Source organism: Triticum aestivum, chromosome 5B (genome assembly GCF_018294505.1).
Source record: "Triticum aestivum cultivar Chinese Spring chromosome 5B, IWGSC CS RefSeq v2.1, whole genome shotgun sequence".
NCBI lineage: Eukaryota > Viridiplantae > Streptophyta > Magnoliopsida > Poales > Poaceae > Triticum > Triticum aestivum.
The window spans coordinates 627082393-627096686 of record NC_057807.1 but is presented as its reverse complement, the minus strand read 5'-3'; the positions used below and the strand labels follow the sequence as shown (position 1 = coordinate 627096686).

The 14294-nt window shown below is 48.1% G+C and overlaps 1 long non-coding RNA gene across 2 annotated transcripts; it reads left to right on the top strand.

Annotated features, from left to right (window-relative positions):
* The first annotated feature begins 3277 nt into the window (after positions 1 to 3277).
* Positions 3278 to 11236, top strand: LOC123113751 (uncharacterized). Of its 2 annotated transcripts, XR_006456172.1 has the most exons (5): positions 3278 to 3538; positions 8199 to 8375; positions 9485 to 9572; positions 9685 to 9776; positions 10275 to 11236. It is a non-coding gene; the product is annotated as an uncharacterized lncRNA (long non-coding RNA). The 2 variants fall into 2 exon arrangements; XR_006456171.1 differs by having other exon boundaries at positions 3282 to 3538; positions 8199 to 9572; positions 10275 to 11223.
* The last annotated feature ends 3058 nt before the right edge of the window (positions 11237 to 14294 follow it).

Here is a 14294-nt window from a genome sequence, read left to right as displayed (position 1 = left end):
CCTCTAGCGGCGGCGCGGTAGGAGGAGGAGGGATGTAGAGTGACGGCGCTAGGGTTTGTGGAGCACGCCCTCGGCAAAGTCGGCACGGGTCGAGCGCTAGTGCACGAGTTTTATTGGGAAACGTTTGGTGTCACAATTTGCTGGAATCGGCGTCGCCATTTGCTGGAACCGGAGACCACGTTTGCGGGAAGGGCTGTCGATAGATCGAAGAGATGCTGCAACCAGCGCGGTGATTTGCTGGAATCATTGTCACGGTTTACTGGAATGGGTATCGTCTCTAGAATATCATGTCTTGGGTTGTAGTCTTATTGGGACTTAGGCCGGGCCATATTTCGACTCGTTGCCTTGTGCTATATTTGAACCTTATTTCGACTCGTATTGGGCCTTAGGCTTCGCCATATGTATATATGGGCTTACCCCTTGGGTGTAACCTCCGTCATTATTCATTGTTTTTGTGTGATCATCGAGACATACATGTGTTTGCATCAATTTGAAATTTCAAAAGGAAGGGTTGTGGATGCAAATGGAGTTGGTTGAGGCGGTCAAGCGTTGTCCGCGGGCGCGTTCATGGACGTATATGAGCCCAAATTTACCAACTCTGGTCGTAGATGCTCTTAGTTGAAAAACAAAGTGACCAATCCTTGTGTAACCATGTAATGAAGCATCTTAAAAAAGGTAATTAAGTTACCAAATATACACCCTCCATAAACGAGCAGTTAACCATCGTCACAGTACAAGAACTTTCTTTTTCTCGAGGATCACAGTAGAAGAACGGGTAGCGTGCGTAAAGTCAGCAGTTTCCACTCGTGCTTAAATGAACCAGGCCTTGTCTGGCTGATGCGATGGATATGCAGCTACAGACAAACATCATCGACCGGTGCACGCGGATGCACGACGACTCTCTCTCTCTCTCTCTCTCTCTCCGGCACCGAAATGTTGGACCAAGTACGTCCTCGTCTTTTGTCAGCATCGAAATCGCTCCAGAATGGAGATATGAGATCGGTAGCGGCTTGGGCGAGAAGATAATGTCGGCCACAGGGACTCGAAGTCTCCGCTGCCACGGCTGGCACGATAGTTCATAGGGACGGCTGCTGTGCTTCCTCAACGCGTATGTGGACGTGATGCGCCGATCCATCAAACCCAAAGCTCACGGCTCGCACACGCGCTACGGCACGGAAAATGCAGCAGCCACTACAACAACACGAATTACCCGCAAAAAAAAGAAAAAGAAAAAAACCACGAATGAAATCGCAAAGCATGGCGAAATACCTCCAAAAATGATCTAGAAATAGCCTCGACAAACTCTCGAGGATCAAGGAGAGGCGAAATTGTCAAGTTGGAAGCGGAGGCCGGGCTAGAACACCGACAAACTCTAGAATTAATGTCTTTCTGGTGGTCGCTCTTGTCTGTTGCCTCCAGTCTTTTTTTAAAGGGGAATGCCTCGTGGCTCTTTATTGCGAGATTGAGATAGTTACAAAAGGCATGATAAAGCCGGGAGGATCTCCATTTCAAACTAAAACACCATTTCAGTCAACAACATGCCTTGCAATAGTATAATTAAGCCACCTTATTTTCATCCCTTGGACAATGTTGGAAAGAAATACTTTCCATGCATATCCTCTGTGCCGTCATGAAACATTCCGCCAGAATTGCCCCATATGGAGTCAAGACCTCTCTCACACCATATTACATATTTGGATGTGTACCATATAATCTGATTCGACGATTACTTGATAGCATCCTAGTTGGTCCACTAAGAGCATCTCTAGCAGACCCCTTAAAACCGCGACCCGCATAAGGTGTTTACAGTTCGACGAAGAACTGTTTTGCGGGTCGAAATCGTGTGCAGCAGAGTAGAACCCGTATATGAAACTGTATAATTTGAAAAAAACTTTCGTGGAAGAAAATACAACCACACTAGTTCATCACATACTACATGATCATACACTAATTCATCACATACTACAAGACCATACATTCTACATTCTTCTACTACTACTAGAGGGGGGTGGGGATCTCGCGGTGGCGAGGCCGAGGTCGATGTACCAAAATAGACGAGCTCGCGGCCGAGGACGACGCGGTGGAGGAGCTCAGTCCTCCTCGTCGGAGCTGACGGGATTGATGCACTTCTGCCTCTGCTCCTCGCGGATGCGCCGCCACTCGTCGTCCTTGTCCTTCACGGCAAGGTTGGCCGCGATTGCCTGCTTGAGGATGAGGTCTTCGAGCTCCTCGTCGTGGCGCCGGCACTCCGCCTCCGCGGGCAAGCTCCGTTCGGCAATGGCGGCCGCGACCGCGTCGACATCGGGCACGAAATCTTCGGGCCCGACGACCCCTCGGTGCTCGATCTCCTCCGGCTCCTGCTTGACGGTGACGAGCTCAATCTCCTCCCGCTCCTGCTTGACGACGACGAGCTCGATCTCCTCCGGCTCCTGCTTGACGGTGACGAGCTCAATCTCCTCCGGCTCCTGCTTGACGACGACGAGCTCGATCTCCTCCGGCTCCTCCGACCACTCCCTCTTCACGGGGAGAAGACTCATGACGGAAGAAGAAGAGCTCGCGGCGTGGGAAGATCTCGCGGCGGATGACGAGCCCGCGGCCGAGGAGGGCGCATGCCCGTGTCGACGGTCGTACTCCTTCGTCTCGTGACGGAGGAGCGTCGGCGGCGGCTCGAGGCCCTTGTTCGACCACTTCCTCGCCGCACGCTTCCTCGCGCCATCCGAGCGGACAGGCCCCTCACGCTCGAGGTCGCCGCCCCTACCGGAGCTCCACATGCGGCCCCACATGGTGGTTGGAGGCGGAAGGGGGCTCACCGGCGGCGAAAAATGTGAGGATGGAGTGGGGAATTGCGTTGAGACACGGCGGCGGGGGATAGGGTTTCGACCCATATCTGTCCCGTGAACCCGTAGATATATTGCTTGAGGGGGGAGGGTGTGTGCGTGTTGCGGTCCGCGGTAAAAAACACGGGCCGGGCGAGTCGCTCTAAAACCAGTCGTTTTTCAAGCGCTCGTGCTTCTGCTGTAGTCAGAGTTAAGGCATTCAAATTTTTCTCTGCTACTCCTGCCATAGCCTGCCACAATCATTGCGAATGACTGCTCCAAAGAAAGCAGCGTCATTAAGTTTATCGGAGCTGCTAAAAATCAGTCGACTCAGACTACTGTGCAGCCGTTCGATCTCGTGTTGCTTGTAGATTCACGCTGGCCCGCTTTTGCCTTTGTTTCGGCCTGTGTGCGTCACAGACAGGCCCATTTTGCTTGTTTTTTTTGTTGGAGCGATTTTTCTAGCGTGAGCGTCTCGTGTTTCTCTTTGCGGGCTGGGGCAGGTGAAGAGGAAGTGGCAGCCCCGTGGTAATTAAGAGGAGGGGAGAGGGATAGGCACCCTAGGTATTAAGAGGAGGGGATTGGCAGTCTTCAGTCCATTTCATCCTCTGTCTCTCTCTATCCTTTCTCTGTGAAAATCTGAAAGATCTCTGAAGCGAATCGAAGAGAAATCGCTGTGCTCCTCCACAGCCAACTAGAGGATGGGCGACCCTGCTGATGGAGTAAGTGCAATTCCATCTTTTCTTTTTCCTTTTTGTTTGTTAGTTGGTGAGATGCAGTAGATCCGAGTGGATTTTTAGTGTTCCATTGTTTGGATCAAGTCCAGATTTGAAGCATAGAATTGTCTTTTTTTTAGGGGTGGTAATGTAGTGCGTATATGAGGGGATTTGAGTCCAGATTAGTAGCCTTGAAGCATACAGTGGTCAGTCCATTTTTTGTTTGTACGCTTCTTGCTTCAGACGTCAAGGTCTTAAGAAGGATTCTCTCGTATCCCCTAATTTGGACTTCAGACGTCTAGATCTATTACTGATCCATCACCTAGGGAGAGGTTCAGTCCCTTGTTTGTTTATTTTAGTCCAGGTTAGTAGCATTTGAAGAATATGATTTTTGGCAGAAACAATTTTTTTGTCAACATGTTTGAGGAATATTACTTAAATCAAATCCCCTCATATGTATTTGCTGAAGTTATCACTAAGGGTGGTTCAGTCCTTTGTTTGTTTATTTAGATTACCATATTTATTCAGTAGCATGTCTTTTTTTAAAGAAAGAGAGATTATCACTGAATGTACCAGTAGGAGTGGGTATCTTTTATTTGTTTTTTCAGAACCCCTATCTAATCAGTAGGATGTTTTTTGAAATATTTTCTTTTGTAAAAAAGAGAGATTACTACTGAATTGTATCACTAGAGATTATACTGCTTTTTTCTCTGTAGAATGTATCAGTAGCATGTTTACTTGTTTTTGCCAGTTTTTTTTTTTTGCTGAGACCCTATTTAATTAGTAGCATGTTCAAAGTTCTTTTTTGTAGAATCAAATGATAATGATTACTACAACTAAGTTTCCAGCAGCAGCATGTTTTTTCAGTTTTCTTTTTTTGCTTAAACCATATGAATCAGTGAGATGTTCATTTTTTGTGTGTATGAATCAAGATATTATGGTCTCTTGATAGATTCATCTTTTCTTTATCTCCACATCGTAATGTAAATATATTTTTTTCGCCATCAAGGGCGACGCCAATGATAAATGACCATTGTCTAGAAATCCTTTTTGTTCAGAAGCATACAAGTATCGCACTAAAAACCATTAGCTGAATACGTATGTGTCTCACTAGCACAAATTTATGTTTTGGCGGCTTTTTTATGTGCACAGGAGATGGTTTGCAGAGTTTGCCTGAGCCCTTGCTACCGCGAGAGCAGGTCAAGCGGCATTAGCATGTATGTCTAGAGGAGTTTAAAAACGCAGGAGTAAATCAGCAGCCTTTGTTTTTTAAAAAAATTCATTGTATGATCCTTATTTTTTTAGTTTGTACTCATCTCACAGAATATATTAGTTTTTGAAGCAGAGGGGAGCCCCTAGTTTAACTAGTTGTTTACATTGAATTATTTTTATCCAGCGTGTCAAGCTCTTTTGATTCATTTTTTCTGAACCCATGTAGAATGTAGAATGTGGAATGTGGAGTGTACATTTTTGTAGGATTTTCAGGGTTTTGATGTTCAAAACCATGTAGGCTTGTTGCTTGTTCCTGTCATTTCCTGTAGATCATGTTCTAGTCCTTAGTCATGTATGCTTGTTTCTAGAATGAATTTTTAGGTTGTAGCAGCTTGTACTTTTTATATCATTGCTTGATCCATTTTCTCACCATTTTTTCTCTTTTTTATTTTTTGCATGTATAGTTTTTAAGTAAGAGGTGCAAACACTTTTTAAGTAAGAGGCGTCGAGAGAGATGTGGGCCCAGTTGCATGTCCCACAAAAGGCACGCAACTGCATGTCTTCTAGCTTGGTCGCAACCGATGGACCTTTGTTTTATCGGAGGGAGCGGTGTCGAGAGAGATGGGGCCCAGTTGCATGTCCCACAACAGGCATGCAACTGCATGTCTTCTAACTTGGTCGCAACTGGGGGGACCTTTGTTTTGTCGGAGGGGCGACGTCTAGAGAGATGGGGCCCAGTTGCATGTCCCACAAAAGGCACGCAACTGCATGTCTTCTAGCTTGGTCGCAACCGATGGACCTTTGTTTTATCGGAGGGAGCGGTGTCGAGAGAGATGGGGCCCAGTTGCATGTCCCACAACAGGCATGCAACTGCATGTCTTCTAACTTGGTCGCAACTGGGGGGACCTTTGTTTTGTCGGAGGGGCGACGTCTAGAGAGATGGGGCCCAGTTGCATGTCCCACAACAGGCACGCAACTGTATGTCTTCTTACTTACTCACAACTCGGGGGGGGGGGGGGCTTTGTTTTGTCAGAGGGGGCGACGTCGAGAGAGATGGGGCCCAGTTGCATGTCCCACAACAGGCACGCAACTGCATGTCTTATAGCTTGGTCTCAACTAGGGTGGGACCTTTGTTTTGTCGAAGGGGGCGGTGATGAGAGAGATGGGGCCCAGTTGCATGCCCCACACTAGGCACGCAACTGCATGTATTTGAGCACGGTCGCAACTGCATGTCTTAACTTGGTTGCAACTCTCACTTTGCTAGTTTCATGTCCCACAATGGGCACGCAACTGCATGTCTGCTTACTTGGTCGCAACTAGGGACCTTTGTTTTGTTGGAGGGAGCCGCGTCGAGAGAGATGGCCCTAGTTGCATGTCCCACACTAGGAACGCAATTGCATGTCTTTTAACTTGGTCGCAACTGGTGGGGGGGCTTTGTTTTGTCGGATGGGGCCGCATCGAGAGAGATGGGTCCAGGTGCATGTGCACACAACTCCATGTCTTCTAACTTGGTCGCAACTTGGGGGAACCTTTTCTTTGTCAAAGGGGGCGACGTCAAGAGAGAGGAGCCCAGTTGCATGCCCCACACTAGACACGCAACTGCATGTCCTTGAGCATGGTCGCAGCTGCATATCTTATAACTTGGTTGCAACTCGACATTTGCCAATTTCATGTCCCACAATGGGCACGCAATTGCATGTCTTCTAACTTCCTCACAACTAGGGGGCCTTTTGTTCTGTCAGAGGGGGCGGCGTCGAGAGAGATTGGGCCGAGTTGCATGTCCCACACTAGGCACGCAACTGCATGTCTTCTTACATGGTCGCAATTGGGGGGACCTTTGTTTTGTCGGAGGGGGGTGCATCGAGAGAGATGGGGCCAGTTGCATGTCCCACACTAGGCACGCAATTGCATGTCTTCTAACTTGGTGGCAGCTTGGGGGACCTTTGTTTTGTTGGAGGTGGCGACATCGAGAGAGAGGGGCCCAGTTGCATGCCCCACACTAGTCACGCAACTGCATGTCCTATAACTTGGTTGCAACTCCGACTTTGCCAGTTTCATGTACCACATGGGCACGCAACTGCATGTCTTCTTACTTGGTCGCAACCGGGGACTTTTGTTTTGTTCGAGGGAGCGGCGTCGAGAGAGATGGGCCCTAGTTGCATGTCCCACACTAGGCACGCAACTGCATGTCTTTTAACTTGGTCGCAACTGGGGGCATATATTTTGCCGGAGGGGGCCGCGTCGAGAGAGATGGGGCCAGTTGCATGTCCCACACTAGGCATGCAATTGCATGTCTTCTAACTTGGTCTCAACTTGGTGGACCTTTTGTTTTGTCGGAGGTGGCGACGTCGAGAGAGAGAGAGAGGGGCCCAGTTGCATGCCCCACACTAGGCACACAACTGCATGTCTTGGAGCATGGTTGCAACTGCATGTCTTATAACTTGGTTGTGGCTTTGACTTTGCCAGTTTCATGTCCCACAATGGGCACGCAACTGCATGTCTTCTTACTACGGTCGCAACTGGGGACCTCTGTTTTGTTGGAGGGAGCGACATCGAGAGAGAGGGGCCCCAGTTGCATGTCCTACACTAGGCACGCAACTGCATTTCTTTGAACTTGGTTGCAACTGGGTGGGCCTTTGTTTTGTCGTGCGGGGGGGGGGGGGGGGGGCGTCGAGAGAGATAGGGCCAAGTGCATGCCCCACACTAGGCACGCAACTGCATGTCTTCGAGCATGGTCACAACTACATGTCTTATAATTTGGTTGCAACTCGACTTACTTCTTTTTGTATGGGTAGACGTGCTAGTTGCATGTGCCACAGTGGGCACGCAACTGCTTGTCTTCTAATTTGGTCGCAACTGGGGGACATTTTTTTGTCGGAGGTGGCGGCGTCTAGAGACATGGGGCCAATTGCATGTCCCTCAGTATGCATGCAACTGCATGTCTTCTAACTTGGTTGCAATTGGGGACCTTTATTTTGTCGGAGAGGGCAGCAATGATAGAGAGGTGACCACAACGTGGGGCCTTGTTTTGTCTTTCTAGCATGGTCGTACTTAGTGTCTTCTAACTTAGTTTCAACTAGGGGCCTTGTTTTGCCGGAGGGGTGGCAGTAAGAGAGAGGGGGCAACTAGTCATGCAATTTGCAAGCGCGGTCCCCCGACTATAACTATGTCTCTTTACAAACATTTTCACAACTAGACTTTTTTGCTTGATCGGAAGGTGGCAGCTCCCCCGTGAATCCTCTACCCTCACTATGTGTCACACGAGCACCATAACACCGCCATTTTTTGCCATGCCCGCAAACACAAATCAACCACCTGATCTCACAACTAGTTTGTGTTTTTTCTCTTTTTTTGAAATCATATACATTTTTTCCTTTTTCCTTTTTACTTTCTTTTTTGTTTTCCCAAGGATTTAATAAAAAATCTAATTTTTTTTTGCATCTGATTCTGACAGCGGAGCTCATTTTCCAAAAAAAGGGGAGTATATTAAAGGAGAGAAGAGTTACTTGTCCAGATCCTCGGGCACAACAGCTGCGTCGGTGGTGCTACCCGGCAAAAAGGGGGCAGGGGCAGCGCGGACGTTTTCTCCATCGTCCTCCAGCGCCACCCCGGTCAGTGAGATGGGGACTTGGTAGGACTACATCTGAATTTTCTGTGCTTTATGAGACCGTCAGTCTAATTCTGTTCACTGTCAGTAGACATTCTGTGGTTGTGAATTTACAAGTATCCAAGTTCACTGTCAGTAGACATGTCTGAATTACTTAAGCAACATGCTTGTAAATGGTCAGTATTCCTATAGTACTACCGTGCAAGTTTGATCTGCACCTGTTAGTTTTTTTACCACTTTAGTTGATGGATTTAGCTACCTTCTGTATCTCTCAAGGTAGGAGATTTGCTGCTGATAGTCTTGACTAATTAAGGCATCACTTAATCTTTTCAACATCAATTTTCCACATTTATTCAAAAGTTGTTTTGCTTTTAGCTTCCTCTCTCCAACTCATGGAATGTTGGATTTGTAGTGCCTGTTTTGGTTTTGTTTGTCTGAACTACCGAAACAGACACTTGATGTTTTACATTTCCATAAGAAAATCTGGGAGTGTTTCCTTTTACTAGTTACAATTAGCAATATGTGAACGCATTAACCATCCACACTTACTCTCTACCACAGTTTTATGACAAGCTTTTATTATCTCAGATTTGTTTGTTTGCCCGCTAGGGGATATATGGTGTGAATCTAGATTCTGGGATGGAGTTTGCAAATGGAGATGACGATTTTTGGGTATGTTTTTTTTTATGTTTTTTCTGGGTGTGAATCACGAATCTGAGGGAGCGAATTAGTTTTTTGTTTGGCTTGACCTCGTACTTTTCTGAGTGTGAAATGAAGAGAACAAATTCCATGGCCGACGTTGAAATAGAGGTAGGTAGCTGAGATTTTTTCGAAGGTAACTATTGAATTCTGATGTGATGTACTTGTACTTGGTTGTTACTGATGTCCCTTCAATTGCTTGATGTCCCTTCAATTGCTTGCTTGGCACTGAGCATTGCCAATGCTTGTTTGTATTTTCTGAGGCATTCGGCATACTGAGATTATTATTATTTATTTTCTGAGGCACTCGCATTCGGCATGACCCTGCATTTTTTTACTTTTCTTGCATGTTAGAACTTGATGTGTAACAGAGTACCAGATTATATTCATCAAGGCAGATAACTTAAAGAGTTTATTTTTGTTGTTCATGAAAGCACATACATGTTGTGCAAATGCACTTGAAGATGGTTGGGATGCCAGATTCATCACAGTTTGTTGATGCTGCACATGTTGGACACCAAGGTATGGCTGCTGCACATGGAGAGTGATGTTCTAAGTTCCTTTTTTTGGCCACCCTTGTGAAACAACCTTTTTTGCAAAAAAATATCAATCTTACATGAACCGGTGTCAGCAGATTAACTGGTCCTGGTCCACAGCTGTTTGGAGTTCTTTGTGCCATAGTTCCGTCCAGCACCTACAAAATGAAGAGAAAACATTATTGCTGAGGTATATTTGGTCATCCACAAGAAAGGTTCATTTTTTCTATGCCTCTGTTTCTTTTTTCTTAGTTAACACTATACATTCTTGATCTTCTGTAGTCACCAAACTAGATGTTAACCATGCTACATTTTTCTCATCTGTTTCTGTACACTAGGCAGGGTCATGTATGATAATATGCTTGTAATACAACCCCACTGTAGCAAATCTTGAAAAAAGTTCAGTCTTTCCTTTTAGTGTCTTGTGCAGGGGAGAGGGCAGCACCCTACTGATTTCTGTTTTAATTACCAAGCCATATTCTGTCCTAAAACATGAACCAATCAATCCATATACAACTTTTGTAGGGAGGAGTCCAACATCAATTTTTCATGGACATACAGTTAAAAATAAAATGATTTTCTGCTGTCAGAATTGCTACAACACACATGCGGTCCAATAGTACTTGATTCAGTTTTGCCTCTTCTCTAATTTTCCTACAAATTATAACTCTAACCTCTGTCCCATCAGGAATCTTCCATACTGCTACAGGATTGCTGTTACAAACATGAGAAGAGAGAAAAGAAAATCAGATCTAGAACAAATCACAGAAGAGAAGACGGGGGGAAAGGTGGGAGGGGGAGAAAATCAGAGAAGAGATCAGACGCCCTTACACTAGTGAGTTTCTCCATGCTTGTGGGCATGGGGTTTTGCCTGGGTTCAGTCAAAAAGTAGAGTTCATAAAGCAGAGCAGCAAATAGTTTTTTTTTATCTTTTTCCTATGTCGTCCAGGCCCACAAGCAAACAATGTCATGGCCCAGCCCAACAAACAAACAGGAAAAGAGAAATCAGCCCAGGTGTTAAGCCGGTTCAACCCAGCAGATAGAGAGCCACTTAACAGGCCTAATCTACATATGATGACGTCAGCCGACTGAGACTTCGCGAAGTCTCAGTCGACTGAGACCTAGACAGTCCCTAAGTTTATATGAACCCCGTGGTGGCTTTGTCCATGAAATTTCATGTGCCTTCACTGCTCGCACGGTAGAATGGTTTGAGGTGAAAGCCTGATTAGCAAATGTTGTTCTAGCCGGCCAAGCTACTTGCTGTCCTTTGACAAGTTTACTCCTTTGCCACCAAATGTACCAGGCACCCGCTAAAACAATTACCTTCACACCAATTTGTCCGAGAACCGGTGACGATGCTCCGGTGTGACGAAGGATCTCCTCCAAAATGATGGACCCCGATTGATCAACAAAAAGTGTTTTTTCTACAATATCATGAATTCCGAGATGGGAATGCATGTCGCAAGGCAAGGTAACGAGGAATCCTAGTGCCCCCCGTCCCCCGTGCCGCTCCCGCGAGCGGCCCGGGCGGAACCCTAGATCGCCGCCGCCGCTCCCCTTCCTCGCCTTCCTTCTCCCTCGCCGCCGCCAGGGGCCGTCGCCGGGCAAAGCCCGCGCGTGCGTCGGCGGCGGCGGGGCTCCCTCCCCCCTTGCGAGGCTCCTGGGCGGTGCGGGACGGCCGGCCCTCGCGGCGGCGCTCGGCTCGGCGACAGGTCGGGCCGCCGATGGATCTGGGCGGGGCTCCCCTGCTTGGTGGCGCTGCGACGCTGGCGGCGGCGTGGTCTGCGCGAGGCGGCGAGCGCGCGGGCTCCTCCTCATCCCGATCTGATGGCGCCACGGTGGCTCCGATGCTCGGGCGTGCGGCGGGGTACGCGAGGGTGGTCGGCGTGTGTCTTCCTCCCCGATCTGATGGCTTCACGGTGGAGCCAGTGCTCAGGCAGTTGGCTTCGGCAAGCGGTGCCGGGCGCCGGGATCTCGGCGGCGCTCCGGCGTGTGCAGGCGGCGGCGGTCCCTGTGCGCGGTCGGCGGCTCCATCTCTGACCCGGACGGCACGGGGGATGGCGGCGGCCCGGCGTGGCCGGCGATCTGGATGCGGTGGTGCCGGCGACTCGCTGATATGCCGGTACTCCAGGGTCTGCCTCGTGGTGCTGGTGGTGACGGTGGCCCGGGCACGAGAGTTGGATCCCTTCGAACTGATCTGGGTGAAAATTTGCCTTCGGCTCCTGCTAAGGCTGGCAGTGGCGGCGCTATCTGTGTCGTTCCCTTCTTGAAGGCATCGCCGTGGAGAAGTCCAAGGCCACTCTCTGCTACCTCCGGGGGAAACCACAGATCGGATGATCGGATGCGGCGGTGCTATGGTGTCGTTCCTCCCTTGGGGGCGTCATTCTTGGAGGTACACATGTGATCGAGGGACCAGAGGACAGATTCTTTGGTGGAGCGGTGCTTCATCCTATACACTGATGGCGACGGATCCTGAGGGCGTGGAGCAGTGCAGATTCGGAGTTCGATGTGGGAGGATGGACTCGCGCAGGAGGACGACGCTATCGGGCGTCGTGGTGGCGTCGATGGCAGAGAGACCTGGCACGGTACATGCAACAGTACAACTCTGAAGATGGTTGATGGCAGATGGCTACAGCGGCCTCATACCTGGCAGGCGTCCTGGTTGAGGAGAGTATCGGACTGGTAGGTGCCTCATACCCGACAGGCGTCCTGGTTGGGACCTCAGGTCTTAGATGTTTAGGTTTGGCTGCGATGTCTGTTTGGTATTAGGCTCAGACTATCTGCGCCCCTTCATCAATTGGATAGGTGTAGTGACAGTTGTTGCTTAGACGGTGGCTTTAGTCTTGCTTTTGTATGGCTTTGTAAGGTTTTGTGAGAATAAATAATAAAGTGGCAGTATGCGTCGTCTAGATGCAGAAGCCGGGGGTCATCCTCCTTTTCTAAAAGATCATGAATTCTGAGAAACTTCCAAACCTGTTAGGCTTGCTCACACGTGAAGAGTAGATGCCTGATGTTCTCTGCACCCCTTTGACATACTGTACCTGACATTGAGGAGACATAGAATATGTCTGTTGCTCCAGTTTATTTGGTTGAATTTGTTTGGTGCTCTAGTAATAAGCCTGTAGGGAGGCCTTAAGTACTTGATAGGTTTCCTTTTTTCTTTTTTGAAATGTGGCCCAGTTGGTATAACTTGACTCTGTGACCATTCGTTCCCGTCCCTCCCCATCCACCAGTTCTGACCTTTTTACCTTGCTGGTAAAAAACTCAGTTTCGGTTCTTGTTATTCAATTATGCCGACTACTCTGTTTTTGGATATAGAATTTTATAATTTCCTACTCACCATCTGTAATCGACAAACCACGATATTTCAATTGGCAAGATTCCAATGACTTGAATTACCCCATCCCGCTAATCGCCGACTTCCAACCCCAGAACAACTTGGTGAAATTTGCAAATCAAACCACCAAGTCAGAGCGTCAAGTGCTAGAGGATTTCACTACACCAAGAACTCGGCTTTTATGTAGAAATATTCACACATATAGTAAGTCATATGAATCTAAAAAATATTCATGTTTTTTTTAAAAATCACATATTTTAAATAATTCAAAATTTTCATGTTTGAAAAAAAATGTAGTAAGTTTTTAAGAAGTTTTTTGTGCAACTAAAGTTTTTCATGCAATTTAAAATTGTTCATATAATTTTAGAAAGTGATCGCATTTGAAAATATATTCTTTTTTAACTTCATTTAAAAATATATTCTTATAAGAGCCCGTCATGCACATGCGAGCAATGGCAACTGACGACGCAAAATCCTACTGTATCGGGCAATGACAGTACACCTCGCTTGCGAAAAAAAAAACACGACATAACCTCGTGTTGGTGTGTATAGGTTTCTTGTTCTTGTATGTATCCATGTAGGAATTAGTATCCGAGTAGTATTGCTTCAGGCGGTTAGCATCAGAGTACTATATAGTATATGCATGCACCCTGTAACTTGTACTACTACTGTGGTTTTGAAGCAACACAAAATCCTGTGGCAATACCTTTCTACGTGACCTAGGTTCGGCTAAACTGCATCGCGGCCAGCGAAAGATTGATCGGGTGCGGTGCAATCTCATCAACGTAAAAGAACTTCATCGTGATCAGTCAGCTGTGCTTGGTCGTCGTCCGAGAAGTACTCGTCGGTACGAACTGGGCCCAAAATTTTATACCTAGGGTCCTTTTGGGCTAGGGAGGCGGCAGCTGCTTTATTCCCGATCCCGATCGCCATGCTGCCCATGGAAGCCGGGCCAAGCTCCGATGAGGAGGAGACGGTCGTCCTCTCCGATTGGGAGATGGCGGAGGAGGAAGAGGAGGAGGAGACCGACGTCTTCACCGATTGGGCGATGGAGGAGGCCGCCGTCTTCCCCGACTGGGCGATGCTGGATCGCATGGGCCGCACCCGCTGCCACAAGGACCTAGACGCCGCTCGTCTGATCGTCAGCAAGAACAAGACCGCCGCTCGACTCCGCATTGACCGCGGCTGCTCCTGCTACGTGTCCTTCACCCTCGCGGCTCCACAAGGGGTCTCCTACCTCAACCTCCACTGGCCGGTGGGAGAAGGCTCCGACGCCGTCTATGCCCTGCTCCGGGCAACCGACAAGGACCTCGTCCTCTTCGACATCTACGACCCGAGCCGGCTTCCCTACTTGCGCGCGCCGGCAGCTCT